Source organism: Papio anubis, chromosome 5, assembly GCF_008728515.1.
Source record: "Papio anubis isolate 15944 chromosome 5, Panubis1.0, whole genome shotgun sequence".
NCBI lineage: Eukaryota > Metazoa > Chordata > Mammalia > Primates > Cercopithecidae > Papio > Papio anubis.
The window spans coordinates 116716067-116739591 of record NC_044980.1 but is presented as its reverse complement, the minus strand read 5'-3'; positions in this window follow the sequence as shown (position 1 = coordinate 116739591).

The following is a 23525-nucleotide window of genomic DNA, read 5'->3' as shown; positions in this document are numbered from 1 at the left end:
AAAAAACACCTACTGTTTGCCCAGTACAGTGGGAGTTTATAAGTGCAAGATGCTCAAGTGTACAAACAATCTAAGGGGGCAAATCATAAACAAAATAATTTGAGAGCTCAATAAAGGAGTAAAGGAAAAGATATATTCCAATGGAGTACTCTTTAAAGTCAAACAGAATTTAAGTGGGAAATGTTGTGACTGGCCTTTTAGGAAGGTTGGTAATCCAGTGGATGGTAGGTTGGGAGGTCTATGGTGGAGCTGATGAAAGCAGGAGAAACATATTTAGCTATGGTATCAAGGAGGCCTGCCTCACTTGGTTGGTTACAGGGGACGTCTGAAAGAAGCACCATCTCTTCTCCTACATTTTGCATTTGCATTTGCAAAATGTTGGCAAATTCTGAGGTTCAACATACCAGCTCAGTAGATACTGGAATCCAGACTTACTTAAATAAAGGATTTAATAGCATCTGTTGAATTTCTCCTACTCAGAGCAATAAAATCTCATTGAAATATGTTTCTTCATCCCTTTATCCAGCAAATACTGAGTGCCCATTATGACTAGGTACTAAAGCCACATTGTCATTTTTTAAAGTTCATATAATTGGCATAAATAATTTATTTTACTCTTTGCTTCATTGTACACAGATGTAACTCATTTCATTCTTAGGGAAAGAATATTTATTTTATTTTAATAACTTTGAATAAGATATTTTTAAGGAGGTGCCATCACAACTAATTTGTTGGTAAGTAAACAATATTTCAAAAACTCTATACAGACAGCCCTTAGTCTCCATGGGTTCTGCACCCACAGATTCAACCAACCACCAATCAAAAATATTAAGAAAAAAAGAATGGCTACATTGTGGAAGACAGCGTGGTGATTCTTCAAGGATCTAGAGCCAGAAATACCATTTGACCCAGCAATCCCATTATTGGGTATAAATCCAAAAGATTATTCTACTATAAAGACACATGCACACATATGTTTACTGCAGCACTATTTACAAGGGCAAAGACTTGGAACCAACCCAAATGCCCACCAATGATAGACTGTAAAAGAAAATGTGGAGGAATTTGGTGGGGGGGAGGGCACATGTCCAGGATGGCCGAATAGGAACAGTCCCAGCCTCCAGCTCCCAGCGTGAGCAACACAGAAGATGGGTGATTTCTGCCTTTTCAACTGAGGTACTGGGTTCATCTCACTGGGGCGTGTAGGACAGTCGGTGCTGGTCAGTGGGTGCAGCCCAACCAGCGAGACCTGAAGCAGGGCGAGGCATCACCTCACCTGGGAAACGCAAGAGGGAAGGGAATTTCTTTTCCTAGCCAAGGGAAACTGAGACACACAACACCTGGAAAATCAGGTAACGCCCACCCTAATACTGCACTTTACCAAGGGTCTTAGCAAATGGTGCATCAGATTATATCCCCAGCCTGGCCCAGTGGGTCCCATGCCCACGGAGCCTCCCTCATTGCAAGCACAGCAGTCTGAGATCTAACTGCAAGGCAGCAGTGACACTGGGGGAGGGGCACCCCACATTGCTGAGGCTTAAGTAGGTAAACAAAGCCGCTGGGAAGCTCGAACTGGGTGGAGCCCACCACAGCTCAAGAAGGCCTGCCTGCCTCTGTAGACTCCACCTCTAGGGCAGGGCATAGCTAAACAAAAAGCAGCAGAAACCTCTGCAGATGTAAATGTCCCTGTCTGACAGCTTTGAAGAGGGCAGTGGTTCTCCTAGCACAGAGGTTGAGATCTGAGAACGGACAGACTGCCTGCTCAAGTGGGTCCCTGATCTTTGAGTAGCCTAACTGGGAGACATCCCCCACTAGGTGCAGGCTGACACCTCACACCTCACACGGCTGGGTACACCTCTGAATCAAAGCTTCCAGAGCAAGAATCAGACAGCAATACTTGCTGTTCAGCAATATTCTATCTTCTGCAGCCTCTGCTGCTGACACCCAGGCAAAGAGGGTCTGGAGTGGACCTCAAGCAAACTCCAACAGACCTGCAGCAGAGGGTCCTGTTAGAAGGAAAACTAACAAACAGAAAGGACACCCACCCCAAAACCCCATCAGTGCGTCACCATCATCAAAGACCAAAGACAGATAAAAACCACAAAGATGGGGAAAAAGCAGTGCAGAAAAGCTGGAAATTAAAAAAATCAGAGCACATTCCCCCCTCCAAAGGAATGCAGCTCATCGCCAGCAACAGAACAAAGCTGGATGGAGAATGACTTTGATGAGTTGAGAGAAGAAGGCTTCAGTTGATCAAACCTCTCAGAGCTAAAGGAGGAAGTACATACCCAGTGCAAAGAAATTAAAAACCTTGAAAAAAGAATGGAAGAATGGATAATAGAATAACCAATGTAGAGAAGTTCATAAACGAACTGATAGAGATGAAAACCATGACACAAGAACTATGTGACAAATGCACAAGCTTCAGTAACCAACTCAATCAACTGGAAGGAGTATCAGTGATTGAAGATCAAATGAATGAAATGAAGTGAGAGAGAAGTTTAGAGAAAAAAGAGTAAAAATAAATGAACAAAGCCTCCAAGAAATATGGGATTATGTGAAAAGACCAAATATACATCTGATTAGTGTGCCTGAAAGTGACGGGGAGAATGGAACCAAGTTGGAAAACACTCTGCAGGATATTATTCAGGAGAACTTCCCCAATCGAGCAAGGCAGGCCAACATTCAAATTCAGGAAATACAGAGAACACCACAAAGATACTACTCGAGAAGAGCAACTCCAAGACACATAATTGTCAGATTCACCAAAGTTGAAACGAAGGAAAAACTGTTAAGGGCAGCCAGAGAGAAAGGTCGGGTTACCCACAAAGGGAAGCCCATCAGACTAACAGCAGATCTCTCAGCAGAAACTCTACAAGCCAGAAGAGAGTGGGGGCCAATATTCAACATTCTTAAAGAAAAGAATTTTCAACCCAGAATTTCATATCCAGTCAAACTAAGTTTCATAAGTGAAGGAGAAATAAAATCCTTTAGAGACAAGCAAATGCTGAGAGATTTTGTCACCACCAGTCCTGCCATACAAGAGATCCTGAAGGAAGCACTAAACATGGAAAGGAACAACCGGTACCAGCCATTGCAAAAACATGCCAAAATGTAAAGACCATCGATGCTAGGAAGAAACTGCACCAACTAACGAGCAAAATAACCAGCTAATATCAAAATGACAGGATCAAGTTCACACATAACAATATTAACCCTAAATGTAAATGGACTAAAGGGTCCAATTAAAAGACACAGACTGGAAAATTGGATAGAGTCAAGACCCATCAGTTTGCTGTATTCAGGAGACCCATCTCACATGCAGAGACACACATAGGCTCAAAATAAAGGGATAGAGGAAGATCTACCAAGCAAATGGAAAACAAAAAAAAGGCAGAGGTTGCAATCCTAGTCTCTGAAAAAACAGACTTTAAACCAACAGAGATCAAAAGAGGCAAAGAAGGCCATTACATAATGGTAAAGGGAACAATTCAACAAGAAGAGCTAACTATCCTAAATATATATGCACCCAATACAGGAGCACCCAGATTCATAAAGCAAGTCCTTAGAGACTTACAAAGAGACTTAGACCCCCACACAATAATAATGGGAGACTTTAACACCCTACTGTCAACATTAGACAGATCAATGAGACAGAAAGTGAACAAGGACATCCAGGAATTGAACTCAGCTCTGCACCAAGCGGACATAATAGACATCTACAGAACTCTCTACCCCAAATCAACAGAATATACATTCTTCTCAGCACCACATCACACTTTTTCCAAAATTGATGACATATTTGGAAGTAAAGCACTCCTCAGCAAACGTAAAAGAACAGAAATTATAACAAACTGTCTCTCAGACTACAGTGCAATCAAACTAGAACTCAGGACTAAGAAACTCAATCAAAACCGCTCAACTACATGGAAACTGAACAACCTGCTCCTGAATGATAACTGGGTACATAACGAAATGAAGGCAGAAATAAAGATGTTGTTTGAAACCAATGAGAACAAAGATACAACATACCAGAATCTCTGGGACACATTTAAAGCAGCGTGTAGAGGGAAATTTATAGCACTAAATGCCCACAAGAGAAAGCAGGAAAGATCTAAAATTGACACCCTAACATCACAAGGAAAAGAACTAGAGAAGCAAGAGCAAACACATTCAAAAGCTAGCAGAAGGCAAGAAATAACTAAGATCAGAGCAGAACCGAAGTAGATGGAGACACACACACAAAAAAAAATCCTTCAAAAAATCAATGAATCCAGTAGCTGGTGTTTTGAAAAGATCAATAAAATCGATAGACTGCTAGCAAGACTAATAAAGAAGAAAAGAGAAGAATCAAATAGATGCAATAAAAAATGATAAAAGGGATATCACCACCAACCCCACAGAAATACCAACTACCATCAGAGAATACTATAAACACCTCTACGCAAATAAACTAGAAAACCTAGAAGAAATGGATAAATTCCTGGATGCATACACTCTCCCAAGACTAAACCAGGAAAAAGTTGAATCCCTGAATAGACCAATAGTAGGCTCTGAAATTGAGGCAATAATTAATAGCCTACCAACCAAAAAAAGTCCAGGACCAGATGGATTCACAGCTGAATTCTACCAGAGGTACAAGAAAAAGCTGGTACCATTCCTTCTGAAACGATTCCAATCAATAGAAAAAGATGGAATCCTCCCTAACTCATTTTATGAGGCCAACATCATCCTGATACCAAAGCCTGGCAGAGACACAACAAAACATAGAATTTTAGACCAATATCCCTGATGAACACTGATGCAAAAATCCTCAATAAAATACTGGCAAACCGAATCCAGCAGCACATCAAAAAGCTTATCTACCATGATCAAGTGGGCTTCATCCCTGGGATGCAAGGCTGGTTCAACATATGCAAATCAATAAACATAATCCAGCATATAAACAGAACCAAAGACAAAAACCACATAATTATCTCAATAGATGCAGAAAAGGCCTTTGACAAAATTCAACAGCTCTTCATGCTAAAAGCTCTCAATAAATTCAGTATCGATGGAACATATCTCAAAATAATAAGAGCTGTTTATGACAAACCCACAGCCAATATCATACTGAATGGGCAAAAACTGGAAGCTTTCCCTTTGAAACCTGGCACAAGACAGGGAGGCCCTCTCTCACCACTCCTATTCAACATAGTGTTGGAAGTTCTGGCTAGGGCAATTAGGCAAGAGAAAGAAATAAAGCGTATTCAGTTAAGAAAAGAAGAAGTCAAATTGTCCCTGTTTGCAGATGACATGATTGTATATTTAGAAAACCCCATTGTCTCAGCCCAAAATCTCCTTAAGCTGATAAGCAACGTCAGCAAAATCTCAGGATACAAAATCAATGTGAAAAAATCACAAGCATTCTTATACACCAGTAACAGACAAACAGAGAGCCAAATCATGAATGAACTCCCATTCACATTTGCTTCAAAGAGAATAAAATACCTAGGAATCCAACTTACAAGGGATGTGAAGGACTTCTTCAAAGAGAACTACAAACCACTGCTCAGTGAAATAAAAGAGGACACAAACAAATGGAAGAACATACCATGCTCATGGATAGGAAGAATCAATATCATGAAAATGGCCATGCTGCCCAATGTAATTTATAGATTCAATGCCATCCCCATTAAACTACCAATGACTTTCTTCACTGCTTTAAAGTTCATATGGAACCAAAAAAGATCCTGCATTGCCAAGATGGTCCTAAGCCAAAAGATCAAACCTGGAGGCATCACGCTATCTGACTTCAAACTATACTACAAGGCTACAGTAACCAAAACGGCATGGTACTGGTACCAAAACAGAGATATAGACCAATGGAACAGAACAGAGCCCTCAGAAATAATACCACACATCTACAGCCATCTGATCTTTGACAAACCAGACAAAAACGAGAAATGGGGAAAGGATTCCCTATTTAACATATGGTGCTGGGAAAATTGGCTAGCCATAAGAAGAAAGCTGAAACTGGATCCTTTCCTTACTCATTATATGAAAATTAATTTAAGATGGATTAGAGACTTAAATATTAGACCTAAAACCATAAAAACCCTAGGTAATACCATTCAGGACATAGGCATGGGCAAGGACTTCGTGTCTAAAACACCAAAAGCAATGGCAACAAAAGCCAAAATTGACAAATGGGATCTAATCAAACTAAAGAGCTTCTGCACAGCAAAAGAAACTACCATCAGAGTGAACAGGCAACCTACAGAATGGGAGAAAATTTTTGCAATCTACTCATCTGACAAAGGACTAATATCCAGAACCTACAAAGAACTCAAACAAATTTACAAGAAAAAAACAAACAACCCCATCAAAAAGTGGGCAAAGGATATGAACAGACGATTCTCAAAAGAAGACATTTATGCAGCCAACAGACACATGAAAAAATGCTCATCATCACTGGCCATCAGAGAAATGCAAATCAAAACCACAATGAAATACCATCTCACACCAGTTAGAATGGCGATCATTAAAAAGTCAGGAAACAACAGGTGCTGGAGAGGATGTGGAGAAATAGGAACACTAACACACTGTTGGTGGGACTATAAACTAGTTCAACCATTGTGGAAGACAGTGTGGTGATTCCTCAAGGATCTAGAACTAGAAATACCATTTGACCCAGCCATCGCATTACTTGGGATAGACCCAAAGGATTATAAATCATGCTACTATAAAGAGACATGCACACATATGTTTATTGCAGCACTGTTCACAATAGCAAAGACTTGGAATTAACCCAAATGTCCATCAGTGACAGACTGGATTAAGAAAATGTGGCACATATACACCATGGAATGCTAAGCAGCCATAAAAAGGATGAGTTCATGTCGTTTGTAGGGACATGGATGTAGCTGGAAACCATCATTTTCAGCAAACTATCGCAAGAACAGAAAACCAAACACTGCATGTTCTCATTCATAGGTGGGAATTGAACAATGAGATCACCTGGACACAGGAAGGGGAACATCACACACTGGGGCCTAATGTGGGGAGGGGGAAGGGGGGAGGGATAGCATTAGGAGATATACATAATGTAAATGACGAGTTAATGGGTGCAGCACACCAACATGGCACATGTATACATATGTAACAAACCTGCACATTGTGCACATGTACTCTAGAACCTTAAAATATAATAAAAACAAAAAGAAAATATGGCACATGTATACCATGGAATACTATGCAGCCATAAAAAAGAAGGAGTTCATGTCCCTTGCAGGGACATGAATGAAGCTGGAAACCATCATCCTCAGTAAACTAACACAGGAACAGAAAACCAAACACTGCATGTTTTCATTCATAAGTGGGAGCTGAACAATGAGAACACATGGACAGAGGAAGGGGAACATCACACACACTGGGACCTGTCAGGGGGTGGGGGACAAGGGGAGGGAGAGCATTAGGACAAATAACTAATGCATGAGGGGCTTAAAACCTAGATGATGGGTTGATAGGTGCAGCAAACCACCATGGCACATGTATACCTATGTAACAAACCTGCACATTCAGCACATGTATCCCAGAACGTAAAGAAAGAAAAGAATGGTTACAATTGTACTAAACATGTAGACATTTTTCTTGTCATTATTCCCTGAACAATACAGCATAACTATTTGCATAGTATTTACATTGTATTAGGTATTGTAAGTAATCTAGAGATTTACAGCATATTCGAGGATGTGCATAGATTATATGCAAATACCACACCATCTGATATAAGGGACTTGAGCATCTGTGGATTTTGGTATCCACAAAGGGTCCCAGAACAAAATCCCCACAGATACCATGGTACGACCGTTACTTTGATTATTTTAGCACCCAGCTGGGACAATAAACTATTTGATCACCCTCATAAATGTGACTTCCTCTTGGAAAGAACTTTCTCTTCCACAGGTAGCCAACTGGTCCAATTTGAGTCAATCAGGGCCCTTCCCTAAAAATATTGAAATTGGAACTTAAACAAAAGAATTAAATATATTTTTAGGTGATAGGACTGTAAGATAACAGTGACATGTTACGTATCATATGGATTGGAAAAGCAAAGGAATCAGGTCTACACAGAGTGAGACAAAAACCTAAGCAGAGAGGAGCTCTTCCCAATAATAAGGCTTATGAAGGCCAGGAGAGATGGGGAAGGAGAGGAGAAGGAGAGAAAAGTTACACAGGAAAGAACTGTGCTCCATTGGTAGTTCTCAATATTCTTAGGCTAGACTTCTATTTCTGCTTTCATTTTGTAATTCTACCACCTTCTGTTGTCTTAGGGATGTATCACAATTGTTGTTACCTTAGCAGAACCATTAACTTCCCTCTGGCTATTGTGGCTTCAGATGAAAACTGTTATGAACTCTAAATGCCTGTACATTCATACTTCTATTTCCAATATATGTAGGTACAATAAAGACCTTAGTATTTTTCAAAAGACACCTCTTGAAGAGAAAACCAGTAGCTTTTTCCTCCTTCCTCATTCAATAAATATTTATTGAGCTCCTGTGTGCCAGGCCCCCTTTGTAGGTTTAGGAATAAAGCATTGAACAAAATAGACAAACACATCTGACCTCTATTTGAGAGACAATAATTAAATGAAACACATATATGTCAGATGCTGAAAAGTTCTAGGGTGAAAAAAGAAAGTAGAAAAGAGGGAGAAAGAGTACTAGAGCTGGAGGGCTACAATTGAAAACAAAATGCTCAGGAAAGCCTTCTCAGAGGAGGGGGTATCTCAGCAGACACCATGAGAAATGTTCCCAAAAAGGGGACAAGAGCAAAAGCCCTGAGTTTGCCCGGTAGGAGTTCCTCAAGCCTGGATTTCCCCCTTATACCTGTTTTGTAAAATCTGCCTTCTACCCTCAATCGGTAACTATTCAAGTTTCCCAACAGCTGCATTTTTTTGTTGTTGTTTCAAAAAATAATATCTTGCAATTTATGTTTTTGCTAAATAGATACACACACCCATATAAACTCAGCAGAAAATTGCTTTTGGCAAAGACTTGCTATCATTTAGACTTATGCTGATTGAAGAGTAAGATTCACTGTACATCTTCCAAAACAGCAACTGAAATGCTTGAGCTCTCACAAGTATTGTAATCTCTGAATGTTCATGCATTTAACATGATTAATCCATTGTAGATTGTCTGATTTTAGGGGGCTTTCCTTTTGTTAACAGTGAATATCAAAAACATCATTGTAAAATCAATCTCCGTAGAACAAGTGAGGATAAGTACGCTTAGGACTGAACTCCTGAAAATTATTTCCAATTCATAAAAATCCCTGGTTAAAATCAATAGTCTCTATGTAGAAACTGTACATTCTAACTATTTACTGTGCTTCCCAAGTTGAACAATACTAATACAAAATCATCCCTAATTATTGTGATTGGTTGACCTTTTCAACGGGAAGTGGCCAGAAAACAACGCCCCCACCCCGCCCCCCACCATCTGTCAAGTCAAACCAACTCACAATTGCAGCTCTGTTTAGTTGACATTTAACTTCACCGTGTACTATATTGAGCACATTCTAATCAAGGGCACTTGGGAGATCTACATTGCTTCCTGGAATTCCAAATATTTGCGTCGGTTCTCTTTTTTTAATCTTCTATAAAATTAGACTATACATAAGTAATCCTATGCAGAACTGAATGAACAGTCAAAAAAAAAAGTCTTATTTATATCACCCTCTGTCTGGCAAAAATGAATTGGGGTCAAATGAAATCTGAAATCCCAATGACTTTTTGTGTTAGTTTTATTTTGGAGACACCAGTCTAGCCAAGACTTTTCTTTAACCCAATATGGTGAGAAGTGTAGGATAAATATTATATTGAAATTTCTACGAACTAAACATCTCCACCTCTCAACATTTCCCCACTGCCATATCTCCACAGCTTAGCCTCCACCTGTTAAGGGACTTCATGTACTGTAGTCCCCCTCTGTTAACTAGGTACTAAAGCCACATGGTCATTTTTTAAAGTTCAGCAACCCAATTGCTCTAATATTTCTTGATTTATCCCTTCTTAATCCCATAGTTACAATCTGCAGCACTAATTTGATGTATTCTAATTATTGTATCATCATCAGTTACTATCTTCTGAAGTTTATTGTACATTTATTGATGACAGTCTCAGTCTTGTCCAGTTTTCAGATTGAATAATTGAGGGCATAATGAAATGGTATTTCACAAAAATAAAAGATATTCATCAGTAATGAACAAACATGTCTAAAAGAGGGTATTAGCAGCTCTGATAGCATAATTGCTTGTATTGTGAGGAAAAGGTAGGAAAAGCTCCCGAGACAACATTTTTTTTTTTTTTTTTTTTGTTCAGTAACAGTAACTAAAAGTACCCAGGGGACAGCTACAAAAACCACAGTGATATTATTATTATTATTATTACTTAAATAACAAAAAGCAGATGAAGAGAATGAAATTCCAAGCTGGGAAAAGTCTGACTCAAAGCAGAAAATGTAACAGTTAATACATAATACGAAGTGATTAATTTAGTGATAGGTTTCCAGTGACAATGTAAACCATGAGAAAAATGGCAAATAAATGACAAATTCTCTATTATATGCATTTCATTGCTAATAGCAAAATAATTGCCTCTGCATTGTGTATGTCTTTGATAAAGTAGAAATTAAGTCTAGTAGGTAAGGCATTTTTCTAAAGTAAAGCTACTAAAATCACTTCTCTACTTGATACTGAGATGGTGTCCCATGAAAGCAACAGATTCTATGACCCCCAACTCACTTTTGCACACCTGCCCCACAGGGGCATGATTTCTGTTAAATCATGTCTATTGAGAAAATATTAACCTATTTCCAATTCTTACTGAAATAACCTTTCTATAAACTATTATTTTCAAAATCATAATGATAATGCAAATCCAGAAGAATTCCAGGGTGCTAACTCCTCATAAGAGTATTACTACAACTTTCCATGCAGTTCTCACTGTGGGAGCTCAAAACTGCCTGTCAAGGGTAAAGATATTTCAAGGACAGCTTCCACATTTCCTTGAGACATTTCATTTATTAGTGGTAACACTAGTGTCATGATAAGGAAAATTTATATTTTAGAATTCAGAGGTTTATTCACGTTTTCAATTCATTTGACAAATATTTATTGAATACCCACTATGTACCATACTCTCATATAATTAAATGCAAGTTACATATATCAGTCAATGTTCTTACTTGCAACCAAAAGATATTCAGGAGAAAAGGAAATTATTGAAACTTTAACAGGTAGGGTACAGATGCACAAGCTTGCTCAGAACAGAGGGAAGCCACACTGCTTGAGCCACAGCCCAAACATACCACAGACATAGAGTAGTAAGAACACCATGACCACCACCACTGGACATAGTTCTCTAAAACTTGTGCCTGCTCCACCAGCTTCACTAACATTGCCAGTCCAGGAAATGGATGTTGATGTCTTCACCACCATCACCAAAAGAATTTTCTCTTGTCCATGAGCGTTATGACACTAGCTCCAGAGGTAAAATCAAGCGTGAGTAGATCTGGTTGGCTGAGTCCTATCAAAATGATTTTTTAAAAATCTGAAACTTTATATTTTAGCCTGAGACTCATAAAAGAAAACCTGTGAAACAAATATTTTGAAACTGAGTATATATAAAAATGGTTCTGTTAAATCATGTCTATTGAGAAAATATTAACCTATTTCCAATTCTTACTGAAATAACCTTTCTATAAACTATTATTTTCAAAAACATAATGATAATCAGAATTTCAAAGTCATAGATCATCAAAATTTGTCTCTGCACTATTGAACAGAACCCTGGTTTTTATTTATTTGCTAATTGTTCATGCTATTGCTTAAACCACCTCACTACCCAAATAAAGAGGCGTCTTCCTTGAAGGGGATGCTCTTTCTAGCAATTCTCTGCTCCCTTTCTTTCTCTCATTTCCAGGCAGTCAGACATCTTTTCCCCCTTGTCTAATATTATTACGTTCATTTAATATCAACTCTATTAATGGAAATTCTCACTAATGGGAAAGTTTTTTTCTCATCCTCCGAACTATTTTTTATTAATTTAATGTAAATGTTAATTTAATATCATTTCACAAACTTTTCCTGTTTAATGTCAATTAAGAAGTCACTGGTTTGCTACTCAAAACAGCACTTAATGTCAATTATTACAATCAGCCTTTCATTTGAAAACTGAATTTTTATGTGAAACTTATTTTAATATGTCTTTAAATTTGCTCAGTAATGAGTTGAGCAGATTATACAAGACAAGTCTTCAAACTTTTTATTATTGTTAAGGAACTGGGAATAGCTACTTGAGTTTTCCAATTAATCAAGACTGTATATCAAAAAATTAAACAATACAAATTGCTAGCATTAACTCAGGTGACTCTTTAATGTATTAGCCAAAGATTTGCTAATGCTTCCAGATAAGTTATTTTACCATTTCTACCAAACTTATGTTTTTTCCTGTCCTCAGCACCTATGGCACAAATATCATTTTGATTATTTTCTTAGTTCTCCTTTTGTCAAGATTCTTGTCAAATCTTTACGCTTTACGTAAGTGTACCATCATATGAACTTGGTTATATGAAAAATTTCAAGAAGTATGTTCTACCTCTAATCATGTAATCTATTATGAATATGTTAATTTGCATGTCTAGGAACAAATTATGATTCTATCTTACAAAGACATAATAAAGAGAAATATTATATTTATATCATAACAAATTTATAACAATTATAGTAAAAAATGTAGAATATCATATCAAGGGTAAATTATTTCCTCTTATCTAATTTGACCACTCATTAACATAACAAGAAATATTAATATTTAAAAGTTTAATAGTATAATAAATTTAGATCTCTGATTCCTTAAAGAGGTAAACATTTCACTTAAAATATAAAAAGTCACCTCTTTGCCATACATTAAATTCTTAGCTTTAAGTCCATGGTATACATCAAATTATAAATTCTGTATTGTCTTGCTTATATTCGGTCATCATGTATAGCTTCAAAATTGAATTACGTTAAAATGGCTTCTGAGAGTCATTGCTCATAACTAGTTATTAGGTGGTCAGGTATCCTCAGAAATTACAAGTGGTCTTTACTTTCCTTGCATTCAAGATATAGCTTATAATAGTCCTAATCTTAATCTGTTTTTTGGTTTGAAAATTCCAGAGTTTCCCAAAACTATAAATGAATCTCATGTAACATAATGTTATTCAGAAACAATAAGAAAAACTTGTAATTTTAGTGAAAAAGTCTTGACAAATGTCAAAATATTGTCAAAACTATTGAAGTCAAGGCACCTAGGAGGTTAGTGTTACCCATTTAATATCCTTCACATGATCACAGTATGTCCTTCCTGGGGAAATATGAATTGTCATAGGCCATAGCAGTAAAGAACATTTTCAATTCAACATTAAACGGCCCTTTTAAAAAATGATTAGGACAACCAAGAAACTTCAGGCGTTGCTGAACCAACATGAGGTCTCTTATCCATGACTACTCTTATTCCTCAACAATCTGAGGGGGGAAGTGAAGATAGAGAAAAAAAGTAAAGAGAGCTAAAAAGATATCTTGGCATGCCAAAGGTTTTGCTTCACCTTTTGCCCTTTGTGGTCAAAAAATGGTACTGATAAGACTTTTATCCGATTATCAAGCTGGGAGGAAAACCTTAAAGATATGGATCCTGGTTTCCATTGCTTAACCTTTATGGTACTCAATTTCATCCTCTGCAAAATGGCAAATACATGCTCATATGGGTAATGTAAAGTTTTAAAGCCTCAAATAAAGTAATATGAGATTGTGATTTTAATATTTAGAACTGCACATATGTGGAATAACAGATGGTGCCAAAGTTTTATACAAGATATGAAATTATAAACCTGTATGAATTCCAACATAAAAGTGCAAGAACACCTATAATATTTTACATATGAAAATTGCACAATATTTTATATAGTATCAATTATTACACCTACTCAGCACAACATACTTATTCCACAAATAACATACTTACTCAAGTTTAAAATGCCCCCTCAATGTCATCAAACTCTTTATCAGTGATTCATTATACAATTTAGGAATGGAATTAGATTCAGAGGCAGATAACTAAATCAAATCCCAGTTTGCTTCTAATTATCCATTTTGGCCTTGTACTATTTACCTCATCTTCTGGGATGCTACTTTCTCATCAATAAAAAAAAAGAGGTTGAATTACATAATGTTGAAAATCTCTTTCAATGCCACAGTTTGAAGATGCTGTATAACTTTCTTTTCTACTTGACCAATTCCAACTGTTTCACAGATACATATTTACATATTTAGTTTGGGAATGTGCTTTTCTTTAAAGTTCTATCTTTTATTACCTAACTTTGGAGATTAAGATGCAAAGAGTAAGACAGGTCACAGCCTGTGTATCCGTGATTTTCCTTCAGAATGTTGTATTCTCCCATTGAAAACATAAGCAGTTTCGGTAATCAATGAGAATGTTGTAGCTAAAAAATTTTCTAATGTTCTCTTTTGGAATGAGAATATCTATCCTATGCCTGAAACACCATTATATTTTGGAATAACAAAAATTGTTTGATTTCACAGAGGCACAGCTGGAGAGCAATTTGCTTAGGACAAACTACACCTTTGAGCCTTGCCTACATCTAATTAAGATGATATCTAGATAAGACCTTGGACTTTAGGCTTTTGAGTTGATGCTGGAATGAGTTAAGACTTTGGGACTATTGGGATGAAATCAGTATATTCTGCATGTGAGAAGGGCATGAATTTTGAGAAGCCAAAAAGGGAATTCTATGGTTTGAATGCATTCCTTCAAATGTTAGGTGTTACTAATGTAAAAGTATTAAGAGTTGAGGTCTTTAAGAGGTGATTAGGCCATGAGGACTACTCCTTTGTGAATGGTATTAAGAGCTTTATGAAAGAGAGTTCAGTTGCATTTGGTTAGCTTGCTCTTCCATTCTTCCCTCATATGGGAACACAGCATTCACCTTCTCTTGCATTCTACTTTCTTCCATGTGAGGACACAGCAAGAAGGCCCTAATCAGGTAATGATAACTTGATCTTGGACTTCCCAACCTCTGAAACTGTGAGAAATAAATATCTGTCCTTTATAAATTACCCAGTCCCAGGTATTCTTTTATAGCAGCACAAATGCACTAAAGCAGCCAGATAGTAAGTATTTGGGGATCTGTGGTTTATACAGTCTCTGTTGTAACTACTTAATGCTGCTCTTTTTATGCAAAAGCAGCCATAAGCAATATATAAATGAATGAATGTTGCTATATTACAATAAAACTTTATTTATGAACATTAGGGCCGGGCACAGTGGCTCATGCCTGTAATTCCAGCACTTTGGAAGGCCGAGGCGGGGGGATCACCTGAGGTCGGGAGTTTGAGACCATCCTGACCAACATGGAGAAACCCTGTCTCTACTAAAAATACAAAATTAGCCAGGCATGGTGGCACATGCCTGTAATCTCAGCTACTTGGGGGACTGAGGCAGGAGAATCGCTTGAACCAGGGAGGCGGAGGTTGCAGTGAGCTGAGATCGCGCCATTGCACTCCAGCCTGGGGCAACAAGAGCGAAACTCCATCTAGAAAAAAAAAAAAATAGGTAGCTAGATTTGGCCTGTGAGCTACTTTGTCACCCCTGTTCTATACCCATGACAATACTCTCACTGAGCCAGCTGATTCAGCTTCTTTATTTGTGCCAGAATGGAAGCTGCATGTAATTTTATCCATTCATTTATTACATCATATTAAAATCATTTGATTATATGTATGAGTCCCTTATAATAGACTAAGTTCTTTACAAATAGAAATTATGCCATATTCATCATTGCATCCCAATACCTAACATAGTAGCTACTATATTAAACATTCATTACTAATTTGAAGAATGGCAGGAATGCAAGAAGGAGAGAATTGGAAATCATTATACATTTACAACATCACAATTATTTCAAAAACATCATGCTCTAAATTGATACTACTTTCCAGCTTGCAGGCTCCTAACAGAAGCCCCTTTTTTCACTTTCTTTTCCAAACTTTTCAAGAGTGTAATAAAACTATTTTTTTTTTTTTGAGACAGAGTCTTGCTCTGTCACCCAGACTGGAGTACAATGGCACAATCTCTGCTCACTGCAATCTCTGCCTCCTGGGTTCAAGCAATTCTCCTGCCTCACCCTCCCAAGTAGCTGGGACTACAGGTGCGTACCACCACACCTGGCTAATTTTTTGTATTTTTGGTAGAGACGGGATTTCATCACATTGGCCAGGCTGGTCTCGAACTCCTGACCTCGTGATCCACCCACCTCAGCCTCCAAAGTGCTGGGATTACAGGGATGAGCCACCGCGCCCGACCCGATGTTTGCATTTTCGATCTGTTCTCAGATTTCCTTCCTTTGGTTTTGTTTCACTTTAGGCAAAGTTATACCATTCCTATATAACTAAAATTTTACCATCTTTCAAAATATTTTTAAATATTTCTTTATTTCTTAAATGAAAATAAAAATGCAATGTCCAAAGTCATTTACAAATTTCAATTAAAAATTAGCCTACATTTTCTGGTTAAAATTGAGGAAGTAAATGCATTTTTGGTAACTTTTTACTGATATGTATTAGTTATACATATTTTGGGGTAAAAGTGATATTTTGATACCTGTATACAGTATCTAATGATACAATCAAGGTAATTAGGATATCCATCACCTCAAACATTTATCTTTTATGTTGGAAACATTAAAATTCTTCTATTTTGCAATATACAATAAATTATTGTTTACTATGATTTTCCTACTGCACTATCAAATTCTAGAACTTATTCCTTCTATCAAACTGTATTTTTGTACACTTCATCAACCCCTTTTCATCCTCCTCTCACTCTTTCTCTTCCCAGACTTTGATAACCACTATTCTACCTTCTACCCCCATAAGATCCACTTTTTTAGCTCCCACATGTGAGTAAGGGCATGCGATGTTTGTCTTTCTTGCCTAGTTTATTTCACTTAACATGATGACTTTCAGTTCCATCTACATTGCTGCAAATGACAGGATTTCATTCTTTTATGGTTGAATAATATTCCATTGCATGTATGTACCACGCTTTTTTTTTTTTTTTTTTTTTATCCATCCATCTTTTGATGGACATTTAGGTTGATTCTGTATCTTGGTCATTGTGAATAATGCTGCAATAAACATGGAAATGCAAATATGTCTTCAGTATACTGATTTCCCTTTTTTCTTTGATACCCAGCAGTGGGATTGCTGGATCATATGGTGGTTCTGTTTTAGTTTTTTGAGGACACTCCATACTGTCTTTTATAATGACTATACTACTTTACATTCCCACTGAAAGTGTATGAGCATTCCTTTTTCTCCACGTCCTTGCCAACATTTGTTACTTTTTTGTGTTTTTGGTAATAGCCATTCTGACTGGGATTAAATGATATCTCATAGAGATGTTGAGGATTTTTTGTATTTCCCTGATTATTGATGATGTTGGGATTTTTTTTGTAATATGCCAGTTGGCCATTTGTATGTCATCTTCTGAGAAATGTTTATTCAGGTTTTTGCCCATTTTTAAATTGGATTTGATTTTTTGCTATTGGGTTGAGTTTCTTATATATTTTGGTCATAAATTTCTTGTCAGATGGATAGTTCACAAATATTTTTCTTCATTCTGTGGTGTCTCTTCACTTTGTTGATTGTTTTATTTGTGGTGCAGAAGTTTTTAGCTTGATATAACCCCATTTGTCTGTTTTTGCTTTTGTTACCTATGCTTTTGTAGTCATACCTAAAAAATCTTTGCCCGGACCAATGTCCTATAGCATTTCCCCCATGTTTCCTTTTACTAGTTTCCGAGTTTCAGGTCTTACATTTATGTTTTTAATGCACTTTGATTTTTGTGCATGGTAAAAGATGGAGATCTAGACTCTTTTGCATATGGATATGCTATTTTCCCAGCACCATTAGTTAAAGATAACTCTTTCCCCAACGTATTTTCTTGGTGCCTTTGTCAAAAATAAGTTTGCCAAAAGTGAGTGCATTTATTTCTGTGTTCTGTATTCTGTTCCATTGGTTTATGTGTTTGTTTTTATATCAGTACTATGTTGTTTTGGTTACTATAGCTTTGTAATGTAATTTGACATCAGGCACTATGATATGATGCCTCTAGCTATATTGTTTTTGCTCAGGATTGCTTTAGCTATTCACGGTCTTATGTGGTTTCATGTACTTTTTAGGATTTTTTTTTTTTTTTTAATTCTGTGAAGAATGCTATTGGTATTTTGATAGAGACTGCATTGAATCCATGGATTGACTTGGATAATATAGACATTGTGGCAATATTAATTCTTCCAATTCATGAGCACGGGATATTCTTCCATTTTTTGGTGGTTTCTTGAATTTCTTTCATCAGTGCTTTGTACTCTTCATTGTACGTATCTTTCACTTTCTTGGTTAAATTTATTTCTAGGTATCTTATATTTTGAAGCTATTACAAATAAGATGCTTTCTTGTGTTCCTTTACATATTGAGTGTTACTAGCATATAGAAACAATACTGATACTAATATTGTATCCTGTAACTTTACTGAATTTGTTCATTCATTCTAAGAGTTTTATGGTGCAGTCATTGGGTTTTTATAAATATAAGATCATCTTGTCTGCAAACAAGGAAAATTTGACTTCATCCTGTCTAATTTAGATGTCCTTCATTTTTATTTTATTTTTTTTCTGAGATGGAGTCTCACTCTGCCACCAGGCTGGAGCTCAGTGGCACAATCTCAGCTCACTGCAACCTCCGTGTCCTATGTTCAAGTGATTCTCCTGCCTCAGCCTCCTGAGTAGCTGGGACCACAGGAGTGTGCCACCATGCCCCACTAATTCTTGTATTTTTAGTAGAGACGGGTTTCACCATGTTGGCCAGGATGGTCTCCATCTCTTGACTTTGTAATCAGCCCGCCTCGGCCTCCCAAAGTTCTGGGATTAAAGGTGTGAGCCACCGCTGCCCGGCCTTTCATTTCTTTCTTTTCCCTAACTACCCTGGCTAGGATGTCTAATACTATGTTAAACACAAGTGATGAAAGTATCGTTATCTTGTTCTAGATTTTAGTGAAAAGCCTTTTAATCTTTCCCTGTTTAGTGTATTATCTATGGTTTTGTCCTATGTGGCCTTTATCATGTTGAAGTATGTTCCTTTTATACTCAATTTTTTGAGGGTAATTATCATAAAGGGATGTTAAGTTTTATTGGATGCTTTTTATCATCTATTGAAAAGATATGATTTTTGCCCTTGATTCTATTGATATGATGTGTATTTATTGATTTGCATATATTGAACCATACTTTAATCCCTGAAATAAATCCCATTTGATCATGATGAATGATATTTTTAATGTATTGTTGAACTTGGTTTGCTGGTATTTTGTTGAGAATTTTTGCATCTATGTTCATAAGGGATATTTGTCTGTAGTTTTCTTTTTTTGTTGTATCCTTGTCTGGTTTTTGTATGGGTAATGCTGGCTTCATAGAATGAGTTTCAGTTTTAAAAAATAGTTTGAGTAGAATTAGTATTAGTTCCTCTTAAATATTTGAATTCAGCAATGAGTCCATCAGGTCCTGGGCCATATTTTGATGGGAGACTTTTTACGAATGCTTTGATTTTGTTACTCCATATTGGTCTGTTCAGGCTTCTATTTCTTCATGGTTCAATCTTGGTAGGTTGTATGTGTTCAGGCATCTATCTGTTTCTTCTAGGTTTTTTAATTTGTTGGCATATAATTAATAGTCTGTAATGACCCTTGGTATTTCTGTATTATCAGTTGTAATGTCTCTTCTTTATCTTTGATTTTATTTATTTGGTTTTTTTCTCTTTCTTGGTGTAGCCAAAGGTTTGCCAATTTTATCTTTTTTAAAAAATCAACTTTTTGTTTGTTAAGGTTTTGTAATTGTTTTAGTTTCCAATTTATTTATTTCTGTCCTAATTATTTCTTTCATTCTACTAATTTTGTTTGGCTTGTTCTTGCTTTTCTAGTTCCTTGAGATACATGTCATACTGTTTATTTGAAGTCTTTCTATTTACTTATTTATTTTGGTGTAGGAATTTATTAGTATAAACTTCTCTCTTAGTGTTGCTTTTGCTGTATACCATAGGTTCTAATATATTGTGCTTCCATTTTCATTTGTTTCACAAAATTTCTTAATTCCCTTCTCAATTTATTCATTCACCCACTGGTCATTCTGGAGCATGCTGTTTAATTCCCATGTATTTCTCCAGTTTCCAAAGTTTCTCTTGTTATTGATTTCTAGTTTTATTCCACATGGTCAGAAAAGGTAACTGATACGATTTTGACTTTTTTGAATTTGTTGAGACTTGTTTTATGACCTAACATATGGCCTATACTGGAGAATGTTCTATATGCTGATGAAAAATATATGTTCTGCAGCAGTTGGATGCAGAATACATCTAACTTTGACATCTCTTTGTGGATTTTCTGACTAGATTATCTGTCCATTGACAAAAGTGGGGTGTTGAAGTCCCTTTGTTATTGTACTGCAGTCTATCTCTCCCTTTAGATCTATTAATATTTGCTTTATATATTTGGGTTCCAAATTTGGGAGCATATGTATTTATTACTGTTATATCCTTTTACTGAATTGACCCCTTTATCATTGTATAAACACCTTGTGTCTTTTGACAGTTTTTCACTTAAAGTCTATTTTATCTAAGTATAGCATATTCCTGCTCTTCTTTGTGTCCATGTGCATGGTGTATCTTTTGTCATACCTTCGCCTTCAATCTATGTAGGAATTTATAGGTGTAGTGAGTTACCTATATGCAGCATATAGTTGAGTCTTGTTTTTTAAGTCATTTAGACATTCTGTGTCTTTTAATTGGAGAATTTAGTCCACTAACATTCAACGTTATCATTGATAAGTAGGACTTACTACAGCCATTTTCTTACTTTTTTTGTATTTGTTTGGTAGCTTTTGTCTTTCTTCATTACTGTCTTTTTTTGTGGTTAAGTGATTTTCTCCAGTAATTTGCTTCAAATCATTGCTTTCTAATTTTAATGAGACTCACAAAGTCACAAAGAACATGCTATAGTTATAACACATTACTTAAAACACCAAATCAACTTTTATTATTTAAAAAGAAGAAAAGAAACAAACAAAAAAAACCCTCTATACATATTAATTCCATTTTCTCCTCACACTTTGAATTTTAATAGTTCTGTCAATAAGTCCATTTGTACTGCGTTATTCTTTCTAGAAAATTTAGACCTTCACTTAAAAAATTAGACCACCAGTACAATTTTATTTTCAATAACAGAATCGACTGGTCACAATTCCAACCATGAGCGAGGTATCCAGCTTTCCAAGAACTATGAAAAGAAAAGAAAACCTTGAGTACCCAACTGCTATCTCAGATCTCAAGGAGACTATAGATTTTATCTAAGAATATCATAGTTATAAAAGGCTTATTAAAAGACATTAATTAGAGGTACCAAAGCTGGGGTGTTTGTGGAACACATAAGAATCAAGGAAGGTACCTTCTGAGACCTTGCCAGGAACAACAGAATGTCAGGGTACATAGGGCTCAATGGAAAACCCAAGCCACTCATAAAACTTTTGATTCTTTTAGTGGTACTCTTAAAGAATATTTTTACCACTTGCCTAATACTGTTAGAATTGTAGAATATTTTAATTCCATTTACCTTCATCTCACTTCTTCCAACTGTATTAAAATTTTAATTCCATTTACATTGTAAATTCCACAGGACATTACAATTATTGTTTTTGCAAAGTCAGTATTTAACTTATTCTCACTACTTACTTAATATTCTTTATTCCTTCTGGCATTACCATGTTCCCTCTGGATAAATTTTCCCTCCTTTTAAAAGGTATTTATTTTATTTCAGGCATGATGGTGTTAAATCCCCTTTATTTTTGTTTGTCTGGAAAACATTTTTATTTTACCTTAATTTTGAAGGAATTTTTCTTGGTAAATAATTATGCACCATCAGTTTTTATCTTTTGGAACCTAGAGATGGCATTCTGCTGTCTTCTGACTTACATTTCTGTTGAGAAGTCAAATGTAAGTTTTGTCATTGCTTCTTTGAAGGTAATATGTCTTTTTATCCATTGGTTGTTTTATCTTATTTTTCCCTTTGGCTTTCAGAAATTTGCCTATTATATTCCCAGGTGTGGGTTTCCTTATATTTATTATGCTAGGGATTTGCTGAGACTTACAAAAATGAGGACTCTTTAGAACTTTTGGTCTGGCTCCACAGCAACTTACACAGAACCAGGATGCTATAAACATTTCCAGGAGAGAACCAGTCATGCATTTAAGACCCCTCATGTTTTTAATTTGTCACTCTAGCTCATGCAACCAATAAAAGCCTTGTAGGTTACTTTTTCCTTTCAACAGAGATTCTTTTCCAAGGCTAGGACCAATCCTCAGTTCCCAGAATCAACAAGTGCCCCAGGGAAGAAATTTCTGCTAATAGTCAAATGAACTCAGAACATTTTTCCTCCTCTCTGAAATTTTAGCTCAATTACTCTACTTTTAGTCCAATGCCCTCTATTTTATTTAAAAAATTACATTTTAAAACTCACTTGACTTTTTCTAGTTGTTTCAGAATAACATTGGCCTCCTAGATAAGGTAAATAGGTGAACTGGGCCAGGTTGAATGCAAACTAAAACTAAGATTAAAGATAACTGATAACTGACATATGACCTTAGTATGGGTGGTATATTTTTATTTTGCTGAATTAAAAACTACCACAAACTTAGTGACTGAAAACAATACACATTTACTATCTCTCAGTTTTGTGGATCTGTAAACTCAGCATGGCTTTTAACTATGTCCTCTGGTCAGGGTTTCACATGGCTGCAAACAATATGTTGGTCAAACTACATTCCTTTTTACAACTCAGGATATTTTTCCAAGTTCACATGGTGGTTGGCAGAATTCAGTTTTTTGTGGTTTTAATACTGAGGACCCATTTTCTTGCTGTCCATCCCAGCTGGGAACTTCTCTTAACACATAAGGACACTTGCAGTTGATGGCCCTCCCCCGGACACTCGCACAGGCCCTCCCACAATAAAATAACTTACCTCTTCACTGTCATAAGGAGAATCTCTCACCGATCTAAGATGGAGTTTCTATAATGTAACTCAATTATAGAAATGACTATCCCATCACCTTTGTCATTATTCTCTTGCCTAGAAAAAAAGTTACAGTTTCCACCTGTACTCAAAAGGAGGGGATTATACAAGGTCCTGACTCATTGGGGTCACCTCATTATGCTCACCACAGTGATAGAGCTAAGAATGGTAGAAATTGTGGCCAACTGGGTAGCACATCCCCTCTCAGTGGAGAGATGCTATTATCCAGTTTCAGTGCTACTCTGTATTCAGTAAAAAATGCAGACCCAATATTTTCAAACCTTCCAGTTGGGTGAGGGAGA